The following is an 18,099-nucleotide window of genomic DNA, read 5'->3' on the forward strand; positions in this document are numbered from 1 at the left end:
TCTCCTCCCTCTGGTCATGTAGTCACAGCCTAGAGACAGAAGATGTCTATGTGAAGAGCAGAGCAGTGTCCCCTCTGCTGTACTCCTGTCACCCAGCCTCTGCTAGATTACAGCAGTGACAGATGGCTCTCTTCTCCATAGGTCTTAGGTGCAGGCCTGAGTCAAAGAGTTTTTTCCATACTCTCAAAAATTGGGCATATCAAAGTCTGTGTCAGTGACCAGCAGCATAATGATTTATCTCTTCTCTCCTTTGGGGCTTCAACTGGAGCCCCTGTATCTTTGGCTCAATGGTCCTCTTTCTGACTCCTGGAGTGGGACAGCAGACATTGATGTCTTCTTCCACTTGAAGCCCTTTAGATGTTGAACATAGTCCTTCTGGCATTCACCCGAGTTCTTTTTTTTTCCAGACTGAAAGTCTCCAGCTCTTTCTATAGCTGCCATGATGACCTAGCTTTCAGAATCTCCATCCGACCTCTTAAAATAGCCCTGTGACTGATTTTTCATGGTAGACGGGTATTTCTGTCTCCCTTGGAACAATAACCAAGGTGGGGTGCCGAGATGCAAGTGCCTATACTATGTGGAAGTCATAAAGAACTTGAGAACCTAAAATAAATGCCGTTGATTCTAGGGACCTTAGAGATAATCCAGTCCCCACTCAACTTTGTAGAGAGGTTGAAACTCACAGGCAAAACCTGGTCGAAAGTCCTAGCTTTCCGATTTCTAGGCCAGAGCAAATAGTTCTGCTCTATACTGCTTCCTTGGGTAAAGACAGCTATACACAATGTGTTTCTGCCATCACGTGAGCAGCCATGTGTAATTCCTGCACCTGACACTGGGGTGCAATGGTACACCCCCCACACCCCTCCTGTCCCAGGGCCATCTGAATGCCCACCAGTGCTGGGGATGATTTACGGCCTGAGAGATGATTTTCCAAGAAAACACTCCATATAATTGGCCTTTGGTATATCTCTTCGTTGATGATTTATTTGTCTAGGACAAGCCAAAGAACTTCTCTCCCCACCTCTGCGAAGCCTCCAGTCCCTGGCCCTCCAATTCAGCAAGTTTCTGGCCAGAGAATGTTCTTCCTCTCCACCCACTCAGCCTTTTTTTTTTTGTGGTTTGCAATCTCATTTGCTAAATATACTAGGATGCTCTGTACATAGCAGTCTACAGTTCCAAAATGTGCCTGCCTGACTTCCTTTGGCTGGGAGTATCACCTATAAATCACTGTGCTGGCAGCTGCCATCCATTTATATCCATGACCCACCAGAACTGAGAGCTCAAGTTCTTCCACAGCAATGCCTATTTCATTCAGGACCCTCTGTGACAGTATAGCTCTCCCCATCCCCGCCCCCATGACCCCCTGACACCCCACCCCAACACAGGTACTTCGCAGAGTTGTAGGCACAGAGAAAGCACTCATTGACCACTTACTGAACAGAATGCAAAAAAATATTCAAGCGGTAACTTGAAACTTGGCCACTTATTTATGAGTGTTGAGTGAAAAAGATAGGCCAAAGCTAAATTACCCTAAATGCAAACCCAGATGATGAGTATGATGAAGCACATTCTGAATGCAGGAAGCCAGGGCTTGTTGAAGAAAGAAGCAGTACAAAGTTTCCCAGCTTCAGACTTCTGCCAGCCTACAGCTGCTTTTCACCAGGCCCCCTGACATAGCCACGGCTAAGCAGTCTCTGAAGGATTTCCTGAAAGGTAAGGATCTCCCAGAGAGGAAAAAGAAGAAACTGTGGATTGGCAAGGGCTAGACTTTTTTTCACAAAGGTTTGGAAGGGCACTCTGGTCAGACCTGCCCCACGGAGCAGGACCCACCTGCGACGAAACACTCTGAACTCATCAGACAGCTCCGGGGCTTTCCTGAGAGAGTGGAGTGGGGTGGGGCTGAAAGAAAATTAGAGTACGTGGTCATCGGCCCCAGTAGGGAAGTTAGGTTGAATACACATCAAGGGCAGCCTTGAGACTTGGAGGGGACTGAAAAATGGGGGCAGGCAGTGTGAAGTGCAAAAAGAAGGAGGAGGAAGAGGTGGAGGGGTGGAAGGAGTCAGTTACTGACCCCTGTGGGTGGGCACGGCTCCTGAGGGCAGAGGGTTGTTTCCTTCAACACTCCTCTGTCTGCAGAAAGGCTACCATCGCTGAACTCCACGGGGAGGAGGATTTGGCCCTGGGGGACGGGACGCACCAGAGTCACCAGGAAAGAAACAAATAGAAACAAACACCTGGAGTTAAGTCCTCCCTTCAGACCAGAGGGATCTTCCCTGCAGACTGTGCTCGTGGGCTATCCCCAGAAAGCACACCCACAAGATGGTGGGTCATAGCACAGAGATACGGTCTCCAAGGACACAGGGTTAGTGTGGAGCTAAGACAAATGTAAATTTCTCCACCCTTGTGGTGTAGAGACCACAGACAGCAAAGTGGCCCTCGCCTCCACCCCATCCCCAGCAAGGCCATTCTTCAGGAGTGCTTAAGTACAGCAAGCAGACTTGATCTTCCTAGCAAAAGAGGCTTTCTCCTCCCAGCTGCTCCAGGGGACTGTGGAAAATACAGTGCGAGATTGCATTACCAATTTCTGTTGGCCTAACACAATGAAAACCCATATCTAATTTGCTGTCCACTATCCCCCAGGTCCCTTTCAGCATTTACTGCTTTCCAAATATCTTCCTCCCATTGAATATCTGTGTTTCAGATTATTTGTCCCCAGATGTATTAGGATGCATTTACTGCAGCTGAATCTCATCTAGTGATTTCCTGTCCATATGCCTGACAGCTCCAGGTCCCTTTATGTCACGTCTTTGTCATTGGTGGGGTTTGTAATACCTCTCCATTTAGGGTAATATACAGATTTAATTAGCATATTCTTTACAACCTTTTCTAACTTATTAACAAGGATGCAAAACCCAAATGACACAATAATCCCTGTGGCACCTCATGGCCTCTAAATCTCGTTACTTGTCTCTCTCCAGTGCTGCAATGAAGTGGTCCATTCAACACTCCAAAAGAGACTTTGCTGTGTTCCTTTAATCATGGAATAGGCAAAAGGATCCTTGGTCCAATGTAATGAAAATTATACTGAACCAGGACCTAAGAGAAGCAGATTTTAGTTCCCACCCTGCTAATCATTTTCAGCGATGTGACCTTGAATGAGCCACTCCCATGTTCATCTAGTTAGTAGTAAACATGTTTGCTATTAGTCTTTAGCAAAGACTTAAGCTATTAGCAATTCTGATAATGATGCTAATAGTTAATTTTTATTAAACTATTTCATACCAGATATATCTTATATATTGTTTCTAATCTTCACCACACACCTATGAAGTTTTGTAACCTGCATTGTGTCCATGAGAAGATTGAACTGAGAGACTTTAAAAGACTTCCAAAGATCACAAGACCTAAAAGCTATGATGTGAACTGATTGCTTTCTGATTTGAAAAAAACACAGTATTCTTGTTGAGCCCTCTAGGTGCTAAGGAACAGGGGTCCTTGAATTCAAGGGCTCCTCTTCCAACAAGCTTTCCCTTTCCCTTCCTATTTGTCCAGGTCATACGAACATGTCTTCCTCAGTTCACCAACATGACCTGGGAGCCTGCCACGTGCCAAGCTCTCTGTGAGGCAAAAAGACTGAGCCAGGAGTAACTCAAAGTTCTCAGACGTTCCCCTCTGAGCCTTGTCTTTCTTGTAACATCCAGGTAAATAGGTTTTACTGAGAAGGATTCTGTGGTCAGTTGAATCTGGGAGACAAAGAATCATGCAAGATTCTACTAACTTCTCCCCTATGATACTCCCTGTAGCTTTGAATGATATCCCAGTAGACATCAGATAGTTCCCCAGGGGAGGCAGGGGAGGTAGCATTTCCCACCTTATCGAATTATAGGAACCTTTCTGGTGCAGCATCTCAAAAAAAGACAGTCCACCCTGGAACGGACTTGGAGAAATGCTGCAGGAATGGGCCTGAAGGAAACTGGTATCTTCCAAAGCACTCAGCCTCCAGCAGGCTCTTCCCTGTCTCTGAACTCCTACGGCGTGGGCCGACCAGAGGAGGCCTCAGGCCCAAGGATGCTCCTGTCTCATGTTGTTAGATAATTCCCCACATTTATGGCCTCAATTGAAAGCTGACAGATGTCAGAGAATATTTGATTCATCGTCCTTCAAGGTGTCTCTTTTATTTATTCATCTTTTTTTTTTGTCTCTATATCCCATTCTATTTCCCTTTCCCACCATTACACACCCACTCTGTTAAAAGGAGCCCTTAAACAAAATATGTCTGTGGTTTTGTCTCCATGGGTTTTAAAATATTTAAGTAATAGTATATATATATATATGTGTGTGTATATATATATATACACACATATATATATATGCATATATGTGTGTATATATATATATATTTGTTCCTTTATTTTTAAGTTAAGCACTATTTTCTTAATATCAATGTTTTAAAATAGATTTTATTATGATTCAGCTACAATGAGGCCATCAGATCAGAAGACAGTTTGTTACAGTTCCCCAGAGAAGGGGGCATACCACATCCTGCAGGGCCATGAGGGGAAGCTCCAGGGTCTGTCATTAGGCAGAGGGAACAAGGGGAAAACATGGGCAAGAAGCTTTATTGTAGTTTCTGCAGGAAGGAATGGGTGAGGCAGGGTAAGCTGATCTAAGGTTGGCCAGTCTGAACAATTTCAGCAGGTTCTTGGGTATAGCAGCTGTCCTGTCTTATCTGGTACTTGGCTCTGACATAATTAGGGCAGAGGAATATTGCCTCCTGGAGTGTAAGAGCCAGACAGAAGAGATGGTTCAGAGTAAGGGCTCTGAATTGGTTAGTTTTCATCTGAAAGGTGTGCTCCTAGGTAAGTCATTTGCAATCTCTAAGAATTGGCTAGCCCTGGGAGGGGCAGTCACTCCCAAGTCAGCGAGGCCCCAGAGGCCAGACCATCTAGAATACAGAAAATATGGCTAATACAATCTAGCCCATGTTGCCATGCATTCCCTGAATCCTTGTCTCCCACCACTGCACAGTTCTCCTAGGCAGACATCTGCCACAATCTTCCAGTGTTGCCATCAACTTAAAGTTGCCTTCAACTCTCCAGCATCACAAATAATCTCTACTGAAAATCCTCATGCACACCTCTTCATGGTCCTATGTCAGAAGCTCACTGGGTACAGACCTTAGAATGGAATCCTGGGTCACAGGGTATATTAGTTCACCTCTGCAGGGCCGGCCTGCACTCCAAAGTTGCACCCCTACCAGTAATGCATGAGGCTTCATATAAGCCCACATCCCACCAACATCAACCATTATTGGGCTTCTTAACTGGTCTAGTCAAATTAATAAGCACAATGTTATTTATTCTTATATTAATTTGCAGTTCTTAGATTTCTAATATATTTGATCTCATTTAGTTTTGTTCCTTATAACTACTCAATACATGTTTGCTAAACCAGTTCTAGGAAAGCCATAGGCAACTAATGGAAAATACTAGACAGATTTTCTTTGAGTCATAGGCACAAAGAAAGCTTAGCTTTGGCTCATCATACCAGAAATTCACAAACAAAGGCACTAGCTATAACAGAAAAGTGACTGTTTTTGGCCTTGATGAATGAGACAAGAGATTGATAACAACTGTCTGCCCTAAAGTGACTGGCAGGGACGCCCAGGCTAAGGAAGGAATACAGTGCAAGTGGAGTTAGCAGTTGGGCTGAAGGACTAAGATCTGGGAGGGCAAAGAACTATCTCAATTCCATGCTATTGGGTCTAGAGTATGACATCACTGAAATCTTTACATAAGAGATGTAGTCTGTTAAATGTGAGCTACTCAAAGCAGAAATCTATATACTAAAGTAAGAGATAGTATTTCATATCTATATCATATAACATGCATATAATGCATCTACAACTATATATAAATATATACGAACAAAAACATGTGCTCATTTGGTAAGCATTTATGTTTATATGGACATAATTCTTATATTGATGTGTTTCTGTAGATTATTTTTCTCCCCTCCGAATAAACTACATACCTGACATCTAAGTTGTATTCAGATTAGCTCTTTCTCTCAGGTCTATTTATATTGATGGATTTCTTTGGTCCCATCTTAGGCAATTAGTAGAATGAAAAAGAAGTTGAAAGCATAGCACATTAATAAAAATATATGTGCATATAACACATGTATTGTCCTACTCACAATCCATGGCTGTATCAGATTTTATATAAACAAATGCACAAATAGGCAACCTAATAGTGATACTTTCAAAAAAATGGGCAAGTGTTGATGTGAATACTACTAACTGTAGGCCAATTGAAAATCTGATGCTGAATATATTGGGAAACATAAAGGTGTCACCAGGGCCACCAGATATTTCTTGCTGCCCTCGATAAGGATGTCTTACTGTTGAGAGTAAGCTGGCTGCTATAGCCATGTTTCCCACCAAGGGTTCTTGCATGGAGGTGTCCTGGCATGAAGACATAGCCTATCTTGAAAGGAGTGACTGCTAATCTGCTTGCTTAAAACATTAAGCAAACCCTGATTTGCCATAGGCTTCTGGATGGGGTATTTACTTCTGATTGCATAGCCTACTCTACTCTCTGACTTATGAAGATGGGCCAAATGGTGCCCTGGGCAAACTCATCCACACATTGGCCTGAATTAGCTTGTAAATCATAATGTAGTAGCTAATAACAGCCATAAAGCCTCCTGAGTTTTACAAGGTGTTTATAATGGGCAACTCACTATGATTTATATGAAAAACACAAGTCAGCTCCTGAGGCAAAGCTGATATGTGGACAGTGGCCTTGTGGTGTGACCTCTAGCCAGCATCCAAATACACTGCAGAACTTTCCTCTGTCCCAAGGCTGGCCACTGTCTCATACACATATTTTCAGAATACCACTTAGTAGGAGAACTGATACAAGTCAGGAGTGCTGGTACAGGCCAGGTCTTCCCCGGTGACTGGCCATAAGGGAGAAGGTGATGATCTCAGTGCAGTTCATAGTAGTGGAAGATGACAAATTCCAAGAATAGTTTTAGGACCATCCTTATGTTTGGCCCCATGAGGTATAGCAGAAGATACAGTAGATATATTCCTTAACTACCCAATTGAGAAAGTAAGATGGTTACACACAAATATCAGAAAATATAATACGGTTTGTAACGGGGTATTTAAAGAGAAGCCCTGGGTATGGGAATTAAACGCCCCAGAATCATGAGAGGTTTCATAGTAGAAAGGGCCTGAGCTGGCCATGGAAGATGGGAAGAATTTATGAAAGGGAGAGGAGGGTAGGAAAGATATTACCTAGGCGAAGAATGTGGTGTGGAGATGAGATACTGGGTTGGCAATGATAACTGCATATTTATTTTTAAAGTAAAGCAAGGAAGAGGAAGAAGAAGAAGAAAAACTTGAGGTACAGACTCACCTAGGTGAGCTGAAAAATACACTGAAGGACAGTAGCAAATGAGGTCAGAAATCACAATGCAAAACTCAGAGCTGGTATCAGACAACTACAGGTGCCCCAGACAAAAGGCTTTGTGCAATGAAGCTCGCAAAATTCCTGCCGGTTAAGAACCAACCCAACTAAAAGAGAGTGGCAGGCCGAGGTCAGGTCCCTTCTCTTACTCCCTACCATTATAAAAGCTGACACACGATGACTTATTCATAGCATTTTTTTTTTAAAGACCCATCTCTGTCATTACCAGATGATTCTAGCTCTGAGTCATAGCCTCATCTCTATGGACTCTCATGTCCTAGGAGGACATATGTGTATTCATTTTGCTTATTTTCTTAATTCCTTCCCCTAGTTCTCAGCTCCTTCCCTTTGGATTCCATATTTTGGTATAAAAACTCTCTAATGGCATGTTTTTCTTCTGGTGTCCAGCTAACTGAAGGCCTAAGCATTTTCCAAACTGCCCCAATCTAATGGGGACTTCATGGAGGCTAGCCACTTGGGGCTCTTCACACAGGACCCCTGACTATCCAGAGAGACCGACTCCTCTGGACTGGGCTGGGTTTTCCTGTGGAGTCCACACATGCATCATGGAGAGAGGCAGGAGACACGTACCTCGCCTGCCTGGTCAGAAGCACACATTACTACAAGCCTTATTCTGTTTCTTCCTTCCAGAGTGAAATCTAAAATAAAATATCAATCTAAAATCCTTTTGGAAAATTCTGTCCATCCGACTCTAATAGTCAGAATAAGAATATGAGGTATATAGGTCAAGTTATTTAAAACAGTCAATTTATAACATCCATATACTTTATCAGGCACCCAGAGGAGGAGAAATTTGTAGGCACCTAAGTGCTGTAGATAAGGTCAACATAGGGAGATAAGGGAAGGACTCAAGTCCACCTTCCCTAGAAAAGGGCCACAGTAAAGATTGAAGTAACTGTTTCAGTTACTTTTATATCCCAAAACCTTGCAAGGAGCCTAATGCACTTAGTAGCTGTAACATGGGTGGATGGATGGATAGATGCAAGGATGGGAGAATGAACTGAAAAGCTGAGGCTTGGAGGTAAGCAGTTAGAAACTTTGGAAAATGGGTGAAAAAGAAAGTCTTCCCAAAGGATGCACCTGAAATCCCTTTTTGACTGATGGAATGAGAAGAGAGATAGACAGCTGTGTGCACTGACTCCTCATCTCCTTAGCAAATGTCCTGGCTCACCTCGTGCTGGTTTCCCTCCTTCCAGTGACTGTACAGCCCCAATAAGATGCTCAAGAGCTGGGAATTTCTGGGGCCCCACTCCCACTATCCCAGTGGGAGTCAGACAGGAGAGTACAAGTTGTGTATACCTGGGCCAAGTACACCCGGAGGTTTGTCCTGAGAAATACCCTGAAACAATTCTTATTTTTTAGCTTGATAACACCAATCTTGGATTTGGGCAATTTAATTTTCATTCCTGGACTGAAGATGCTTGTCATCTTGAGGTTTCATCCATGTCTCTTTCCATGTAAACTTCAGGGTGACAAGGCCATCTCTGTTTGGCAGAGCTAAAAAGTACCCTATTCTGAAAAGCAGAGGAACTTGAGCAGCTTCCTTTGCCCAAATGACTCCACATTCTCTTCTTCAAAGACTCCAGAAGAATTCCTCCTCATCTAGAAACGCAAATGATAAGATCATAAATAAATGACAACCTCCCAGGAAAGACTGAGAAACCATGACCTTGGAAACTCTACTTCCTTCCTTTCAGCATGTTCCAAATGAGAAGAGATCTGTCTCAGTGCATTTTTAAAATATGAATATTTTTCCTTCCCACTGGTCATGGATAGCATAAATTGCCATTAGCCATGACGAAGACTGATAACCTGCCCTATAGGAGAGAGAGAGCAGAAAGGCCGAATACACTGTCATTTTCCTATAACTTCAAGATCTCCAGCAGTCTGTAGTGCATCATGAAATTCCACCCTGCTAGAAAGTTTGTTTTGAATAAAAGTGAAATGAAATATAATTTTCCTCTTAAAACAGCTAATGGTCATCAAGCTTTCCAAGTATGAGGACAGAGGCCTGGCCCTGAAGCCAGGAATTAAAGCATGGTGCACAGGACCAGGACGGTCACATGCCTGTCTCCTCCCACTCTTCCTTTCTGGCCTTGGCCCTTGTTCCTCAGCCTGTGACTTAGGGTAGGGACTTCGGGCCTGCGGGCCCTCTACCGATGTTCACAAAAGCAAACACAGGTGGTTTGAAGATGTGTGCGGCTGGGAGCTCCACACACCCAGGAGCAAACAAGACCCTGAGGCCATGCCCCTGCCTCCCAGAAGTGTGGAGGAAGTCTAGGTGATATGGAACACACAAACAAGCAAACTGTGGTCCTAAACTAAGTTAAGTCAACACAGTCCCCATCAGACAGCGTCAGGGCCAGCTGGAAGCTAACCACATAACCTGCTCTTCTTTCTACTCCTGAATGTAAATACATCTCTTTCTTTTTTTTGCACAACAGCTGCATTGACTGGCCTTTGAAAAAAATGGCAGCCAGTCTGGAAGGTGAGGACTGGGCTGAGTTCCATGGTGGGCCCCTCTGAAAGAGCTGCCGTTGCTATTTTGTGCCCACCAAGGGAACTCTCCGGACAGTGTCAGGGTACCCCTATTTTTCAGGCTCTCCTTTCCTGAATCACGTCTCTGAATTCTAAACCCAGAAATCCTCAGAAGAGCCAAGTTATACATTAAGTAACAGCAAGGTGCTGGGCCCAGAGACCTGAGCTCCAATCTCATCGTCATTTCTCTTGGGAAGGCTCAGTGAATGCCACGAGCTCTCTTCGTATGCCATATTTGAAAAACAAGGTGCAACCTTCTGCCTTATAAGCAGCACTGGGAGGATCAAATGCAAGCATGTGTGTGAAAATGCTTTCAAAATTAATTTCTCTGCATCTTCACATTCAAGACTTTGAGATGAGAATACTTTAAAAGAATGTAAAAATAGAAAAAGGAAAAAAAGGGAAGAAAGGAAAAAGGAGAGGGAAGGAGAAACAAATGGTACTGAGCCTTCTTTGTACCCCACCCTGGGATGAGTGCTTTACAGTCGTTTCCTTTAATCCTTTAATCCAACAAACCCTCATTTTATCAACCCCATTCTAAAGATGAGGTAACTGTGGCACTCACTTGCCCAAAGTCTCACAGCCACTAGCAGAGGCAGGATTTGAATCCAGGTTGCTGGGTTCTTCGGCATGCCACCATGATCTATCCTGAAATCCCAGGGCTGGCAGCTCCAGGCACTAGTTATCTGGGGTCTCCGTACACAAGGTCAGATCCCAAGGCCATGGGGAGACCCTCAAAGATCCCCTCCATCTCTTCATCCATTTTACAGACAAGGAATCTGAGCCCTCAAGGGAGAGACTTGCCCAAGAATACCCAGCAGTCTGCCCACTAGACTGGAGATAAAACATGAGCTCTCAGCATGGCAGAGAATAGCTCCATGCTCACCATACACATTTACCCCTCTTTGTGGGCACTCAGCTAAGCTGCTATATATTAAGTACTAGGACTGTCATAACAAAATCCCATGCTGGGTGGTTTAAACCACAGAAATTTATTTTTCCTCAGTTTTGAGGATAGGAGACCAAGGCTAAGGAGCTGATGAAGTTGGCCTCTCCTGTGACCTCTCTCCCTCGCTTGCAGATAGCTTCTCTCTTGCTTCCACTTCACGTGGCTGTCCCTTTGTGCATGCACACCCCTGAGGTCTGTCTGTCCTAATTTGCTCTTTTCAGAAGGACACCCAGTCATATTGGATTAGGGCCCACCCTAACAGCCTCATTGTAATTCAGTCACCTTTTTAAAGGGCCCATTTCCAAATGGGTTACATTCTGAGGTACCAGGAGTTAGGGCTTCAATATATGAATTTTAGGGGGGACACAATTCAGCACATAAGAGCTGCATCTCCAGGAGCCTCTTGCAGTTATGAGTGTTTAAGTCTGAGTTTTGGCCAAAGAAATGGGGGTATTCGTGATGTGTGTCCATTCAGAACCAGGCCCATAAATCATGCCCACAAGGCTCCACATTCTCCACACTGTCACTCCTGCCCCACCCACTGGCAGGCCCAGTGAAGAACTCCAAGGCCCAGGCCTGGTGCAGAGCCACAGGATGGAAGGAGCCTAGGTCCCTGCCTGGCTGGGCACTCCTCACTCTCCTGAAGCCTTGGGCGGACTGAGAGTGGCTAAGCCACCAAGACTTGGGGCTGCTCCCCCCAGCAGTTAGCCTCTCCTGACTGATACTCCCAGCTCATCTGCTAATATTCTTTCCATTACATATCAAGGGTCAGTGAATTTTACCCCAAATGAGAACTAAAATAATACACTGAAAGCAGCTTGAAGGGCAATGAGCAAACCAGGCGGGATTCAGAAAAACACAGGAAAAAAAGCACTGCCCCTTTTTGGGGTGCCATGCATCTGGATGAGCACAGCCTCTTAGAACCTCCTCATCTCACAGACTCCCCTGGGGTCTCCTGGCCCCTCCTGCCTATGTAGGCTAATAACAGAGGTGTGTGTTGGGGGGAGGGTGCACATGATAATGATTCCTTTCTTATTTAAACAGGCCATTTTTCTTCCCAATAAATGCTCTTTTTTTTTTTTTTTGTCAGCTCAAATATTCGCCTTTGATAGAAACCTGAAAATAATTAGCCTTAATAGCTCTGCTGTGAATAATGTCGCACAAGGAGGTAGATGTTAATAGGAACCTTCCACTCCAAAACCAAGTCACCCATTTGGCCTCCCTCCCTCAAAAAAGAAGAAGTGTAACAAGAAAAAGATTATAGGTTTAGCACTATTCAGAAAGAAATGTGTATTTGAAATAAATGCATGAAATCCTTTAAAAATAGCACATGCTGAAAACTTCATATTTAGTTTGATTTGCTTTCCAAATCACACAGACTGCACAGTTGCATACAATCTTTAAACAAGTACAACCCCTGAGAAGTGTGGATAGATTTAAGAGAAATAAAAGCAAGATCAGCCAGCTTGTAATCTTCTTTTCTCTTTTTTCCTCCCCAAAGCTGCATTAAATTGCCTATTGAGAACAATAACATATTTGCACTTTTATAGGTAGATGATTGGTATTATGCAAAGAATTGGCTAACAGTCTAAAGACACATTCACACTGATCAGGATTGCATGCTGTTAATAATTTTCAGGATACTCTAGGGAACCCGTAATTCCCTAGGACTACAATTTAGCAGATCAATACATGCTTTGTGGGAGCTCCTACAGATTCTAGCCTTTCTCCCAGAACCATATCAACCAATAAGACTGGGAAATCCAATCCCAAAGAAAGCCTTGGAAATGTTAAGTGTCCCTTCTGACTTACATTCTTCCTCTGGCCTGGGTAGATGCAATGAATCACCAACTTGCAAATGGCACCTAGGCATTATTTTTTTAAATTTAGCATTCATTTTATTAAAGTTAAAAATCCAAAACCCTACTTCTTACTTAAGTTTTCTAATTCAGTTTACAGATTATGCTATCTGTAAATCTAGATAATTTTAGTAACCACTTCTATGGAAAATTTGAATATACATAATCACATTTATGCACTTATTTAAATTCCTTCATGTTTTTTAATTCATTTTATTATCATTAATCTACAATTACATGAAGAATATTATGGTTACTAGACTCCCCCCTTCACCAAATCCGCCCCCACAAACCCCATTACAGTCACTGTCCATCAGTGTAGTAAGATGCTGTAGACTCACTACTTGTCTTCTCTGTGTTGCACAGCCCTCCCTGTGCCCCCCCTGCCCACATATTATACATGCTAATTGTGAGGCCTCCTTTCTTTTTCCCTGCCCTTATCCCTCCCTTCCCACCCCTCCTGCCCAGTCCCTTTCCCTTTGGTAACCGTTAGTCCATTCTTGGGTTCTGTGATTCTGCTGCTGTTTTGTTCCTTTAGTTTTTCTTTGTTCTTATACTCCACATATGAGTGAAATCATTTGGTACTTGTCTTTCTCTGCCTGGCTTATTTCACTGAACATAATACCCTCTAGCTCCATCCATGTTGTTGCAAATGGTAGGACTTGTTTTCTTCTTATGGCTGAATAATATTCCAATGTGTATATGTACCACATCTTCTTTATCCATTCATCTATTGATGGACATTTAGGTTGCTTCCATTTCTTGGCTATTGTAAATAGTGCTGTGATAAACATAGGGGTGCATCTGTCTTTTTCAAACTAGGCTGCTGCATTCTTAGGGTAAATTCCTAGAAGTGGAATTCCTGGGTCAAATGGTATTTCTATTTTGAGCTTTTTGAGGAACCTTCATACTGCTTTCCACAATGGTTGAACTAATTTGCATTCCCACCAGCAGTGGAGGAGGGTTCCCCTTTCTCCGCAACCTCACCAACATGAACCTAGGCATTTTTATACAGAGCCTAAAACTGCTCATGTGCACACACCCTGTGATCCCATAAGCCCATCCCTAAAAAATTATCCTAAGGAAATAAAGGAAACACACTGACATACACCAACACACACACACACACACACACACACACACACACACACACACACACACAGAGCAGTATTTTACACATAAGGTTAAAATCTAGAAACAGTGTAAAAATGATTTGATAACTGATGGTACTTGCATAAATTTACTGAAGAATTATAGAGTCCATAAAAAGAATAAATTTGAGAACTACAAAGTAGCACAGTAAAAATATTAGGTAAAAAAGTAGAACATTAAATACACATAAAATACCTATAGAAAAGGATAAGGTTTAGAGGGAAACAGAGCAAAATGAAAAGTCATAGAGTTAGCATGTAGGGAATACAGTTGAAAGATTTTCTTTGTTAATTTCCCTTAATGGGATCATAACATTGTTTTAAAAAACATATAAAAATAAAATAAAACAAAATGAAATGGTCCCTGGGCCTTTTAATCTTTGATTACCATGCATATGTCTGAGCCCTGAGATTCAACAGCCAAGTTCAAACACAGCTTACAATTCCCCTTTTAGGAAACACAGGAATTTCTTCCTGAGGAAGTTTGTGGATGGTGGTAATATTTGGTTGCATGGACAAACACATTCTGAACATGGCCGGACTGGCTGGTTCATCTGAGATACAGAAAAAGCAAATTGTACATAAGCATCCAGAAACATGAGGTTCTAAACTACTCCCCAGAGAGACGTGTTTACACATGGGCACATGCACACACACACACAGCAGCAGACGTGCTGAGTGACCTTTTATTGTGATGCAGTACAACTTACAATAACACATTTTCTATGAGGTGGAAACCCACGAGGCAGGAAGAGGCCACACTGCACACCTCATGTCCACCTCCAGGAACAGCTAAGTGACAGCTCCTGCTCCCCCTGAACCAAGTATGTCTTTCTGTCCTTTCTGACGTGCTGGTGCTTTTGGGAGGTGAGCGAGGCAAGGAATGCCCTCTCCGTTCTCTGTAAGGCTTATGCCCATCCCTGGCGAAGTGGCTTACCCCTCCCCAAGTGCCACCAAGAGTCAATGGAATGGCACGGCTCGAAGGGCACTGAAGGTCATGCCGAAATTACTTTTTACTCCAAGAATTTTTTTCAAAAGAATTCCTTCTCTTTACTGAGCACCTACTATGTGCCAGGCACTGTGCTAGATGCCTTACATGCATTTGTTTCCTATTGTCACAACAAACCTGAAAATCAGGCATTATTGTCCCTATGACACAGCCTGGGAAAACTACAGAGATGGAGTGACTTGTCCAAGGTCACACTCAATTTAAGTGATGGAGAAGGATTAGGACCCAAATCTCTAGACTCCTTGTCCAGAGCTCTCAGAAAATCTCTTCTGCTTCCTTAAGACACTCAGGGGGGACTTGGCATGAACTGCTTTTGTACAGAGGTTATAATAAGTTGTCTGGTCACAGTTACATGCAGGGTAAACAACATCTGATAAACCCACAATGCTGTAAGTATTTATTACATTGCAACCCAGCTGCCAACTGTCTAACCATTTTAATAAAAAGCTATTTTCTAAGGTTTATGTTTTATTGCATGTATGACTCCCTTATTGGTTAGCATTTTGGAGTTGTGGAAAAGGTTATGAATTTAGAAACTGGCTGCATTCATATCATATTTAAAACTTAATGCTATTTTATTAAAGACATATGGGCCTCCAAAGTACACATATTAAATGTCATGTAAGAAAAGTAGCAGTTTAAATCATGGTCAAATTCATTTTTGACGTGACTCCTGAGGCTTCCCAAGATCTGAACCATTTCTTTGTAAATCTGGCAGTTTAACCACACTCATAAATCACTTTCAAAGCATATTATTTCTTAATTTTACTGCATTAGAGAGCATTTGGCCTACACAGTGAACTGTTTGTAGCAGTTATATGAACAAAGTTGCACATTTAGTCATATAATGTGCAAAAGAGGAGGAAGGGGCAGCAAAGGCAAAGCTTTTCATTATTTCATCTGTTTTACTTGCCTTTTCCATTTTTACCTAAGTAAATGAAATTCATAGAGCTCAGATTAGGCCTCGGTAATCTCAGAGTGCACAAATCACAAGTTGTTATGAGAGTTTTCTGAACACAAGGAAAAAAATAATAATTTGTAACTTAATCTTTTCCAAAATATCCCATGACGAAAAATTAGAATGAGTGCAGAAACTGGACTCTTTATTTTATATTATACCCGAAATGGATTTTTTTTAAAAATGTGGCTTTGTGTAATACAGCTCTTGGTTGTTTTCTATTTATCCAGAGATCCAATATATCTCAGCCTTGAGTTTTCAAAGCTCTGCTAATGATAAGAAAATATTCTTTAGATATGTATAACGAGCCCCCACATTTCACTTCCCACTTTTCCCCATTTTACATTTTGGGTGGAAGGGGCTGACTCCAGTGACAAATTCCAGGACCTAAACATCAGCCTTGACTTCTAGATTCACCAAGGGAACTGGAGGAGGATTAAGAAAGTTGAGTCCAAGGTCACCCAAACGAAAAGGCTTAAGGGCTTATTTTTATACCAGGCATCCTTTTTCCAATTTGGACCCTGTGTGGACATTCTGTCCACTTGGGGCTGCTGCATGGCTCCCTCCCTGTTCTCATCAGGGACTGTGGAAGTTCCTCTGTCCTTCACACTATACTGACTTTCCTTACATCTCCTGTTTGCCCTGACTCCCTCCCTCCACCTCATGAGAACAAAAAGGCCTTGTTCAGTGTCTCGGGGAGAACCCCAAACTGAGGAGCCCTCCAGGTGAACGTGAGGCCTTCTCTCTCCTCCCATGTTCCTTTCTTGCATGTGTTTTACTTTCACCAGTAGGTAGATGCTGAGTAAAAGCCTTAGAAACATTTACACATAAAACTCAGTTCAGCCACCAGAAATAGAGAGGCAATCCCCCCCTTCTAGGGATTGAATTATGCCCCCGAAATTCACCTGTTGAAACCCTAACCTCTGATGTGACTCTGTCTGGAGATAGAGTCCTTCGGAGGCAACTAAGGCTGAATGAGGTCATGAGAGGGCCTGGCAAGAAGGCCTCATCCTCACGCCAGGAAGAGAGCTCTCACCTGGACTGGACGATGAGGACGCCATGATTTGGACTTCCGGCCTCCAGAACTATGAGAAAATAAAGTCCTGCTGTGTATGTCTAGTCTGTGATGTTTCCTTACGGCAGCTCGAGGAAATGAAGACAGCCCCCCACCTCCAGCCAAAATGACCTTTCGCACACAAACCGATAACATAGCAATGCCACAAAAAAAGAGCAGTTTTGAAATTACACAACTAAAAACACTAGCTGCTCCTGATTCTACACACCAGGGACAGTTGGCTCCTTAACATATTATCTCCTTGAATTCTCACCACAGATGGGGAAGGGTCATTACATGCCCTGTGGAACAGAGAAACAGGTGGCAGAAGGTAGAAGCTCAGCCTTGAAACCGAACCTAAATGGAATCCTGAAATCTAAAGTGGGCCAGCTCTTAAATGGAAGAGCACTGGTAGTAGTCAGAGAGTAAGAAGCATAGATTTTTCCATGGACGACAACAGCCACAGTAAACTCAAATTGTAAACTTTCCCAAAAGAACAGCTGGAAGTAACTCCTTGAATCACGTCAAGGACAAAAGTTAAGGTTGGGTGGTGGAACGGAATGACTAAACATGGGCCAAATAAAGCCTGGGAGAGGTCTCTGAGCCCTAGAGCCTCTGTGACGATTCAAAGTGCCAACAAAAAGACCCAAGTGACTCACTTCCAGGTTTTACTCCTGAGTTAAAAGCCGCATGAAGTAGAAGCCCCACTTAAAATTCCCACTGCAGAAAAGAAAAAAAAAATTACAGCTTTGGAGCCTAGACAGAGAGCATTAGTTCACTGTTGAAAAGAAATAATGAGTTCTAATTCAGGTAATGTAGCTCAAAATTTACTGCCATATTTTAAAATGCACATGAAAAATAAAATTATCCTAAAATGTCCTCGGTGAAAAGGCTGAGTGTAATTGCGATCACTGACAATAGCAGTGAACTTAGCTGAATTAACATCAAAGGGAGCCCCAATTACAGAGCATCTGTGCATTATTGATGGTGCCCTGTCTGGTAATCCAAGACACTCTACTGTAAGGAGCAGAAAAGCAAATAAAAGAGGTAATTGTACCACAGCCTTCAGAGACCCGGAGGGC

At 42.9% G+C, this 18,099-nt stretch overlaps 1 protein-coding gene and 1 long non-coding RNA gene across 2 annotated transcripts in view; one reads left to right on the forward strand and one right to left on the reverse strand.

The window, feature by feature from the left end:
* LRMDA (leucine rich melanocyte differentiation associated) overlaps positions 1-18,099 on the reverse strand; it is a 1,121,568-nt gene that overhangs the window by 500,347 nt on the left and 603,122 nt on the right. The gene's annotated exons all lie outside the window — the stretch shown is intronic.
* On the forward strand, positions 1,387-13,086 carry LOC118971517 (uncharacterized). Its single transcript, XR_005059954.2, has 3 exons — positions 1,387-1,713; positions 3,553-3,701; positions 7,887-13,086. It is a non-coding gene; the product is annotated as an uncharacterized lncRNA (long non-coding RNA).

The sequence above is a fragment of the Manis javanica genome, chromosome 7, assembly GCF_040802235.1.
Source record: "Manis javanica isolate MJ-LG chromosome 7, MJ_LKY, whole genome shotgun sequence".
NCBI lineage: Eukaryota > Metazoa > Chordata > Mammalia > Pholidota > Manidae > Manis > Manis javanica.